The sequence below is a fragment of the Anser cygnoides genome, chromosome 2, assembly GCF_040182565.1.
Source record: "Anser cygnoides isolate HZ-2024a breed goose chromosome 2, Taihu_goose_T2T_genome, whole genome shotgun sequence".
Taxonomy (NCBI): domain Eukaryota; kingdom Metazoa; phylum Chordata; class Aves; order Anseriformes; family Anatidae; genus Anser; species Anser cygnoides.
The window spans coordinates 51,319,425-51,320,000 of NC_089874.1; positions in this window are offsets into that span (position 1 = coordinate 51,319,425).

Consider the following 576-nt stretch of genomic DNA (forward strand, 5'->3'; position numbering starts at 1 on the left):
ATGCAGACAAACACTGCAAATTAAAAATATGGCAAGTTTCTCCATACAAAAAGATTAGCTGGCAGGTGACCCCTAGCTATCAACACATATGTGAAGATTTATTCATGTTGGCTTCTCTTTCTTGGCCCTTGTAACAAAAAGTATCTTGAGGACGAAGACTGTAGTCCAGCTGTACAAGACCTTAAATATCTCAAGACATGCAAATTTGGTATAGAAAAAAGCCAAAGACGGACGAAATTGACAGAAGGAGGAAGAGAACTTATTCTACTGTCCTTCCTAAATAAGAAGGAAGAATACATAGAATAAGTTACAGTTATTTGGAATATGAAACACTGTTTATATATTGGATATTTAATTCCATTCAGTTATGTTCCAACAAGCACTATAAAGCATAAATTTCAACAATACCTTAGCTGAATCTTTGAGTATGGAGAATTGCACTGAACATCCACAAAAAATAATAAAAGTGTGGTTTTAGGATTTCCTAATTTTTATGTAGAATTAATTATTTCAAAAGTTTAATTTATTTATTTATCTATTTATTCATTTATTTTGTGCTCCTTCCTTGTATTTGAT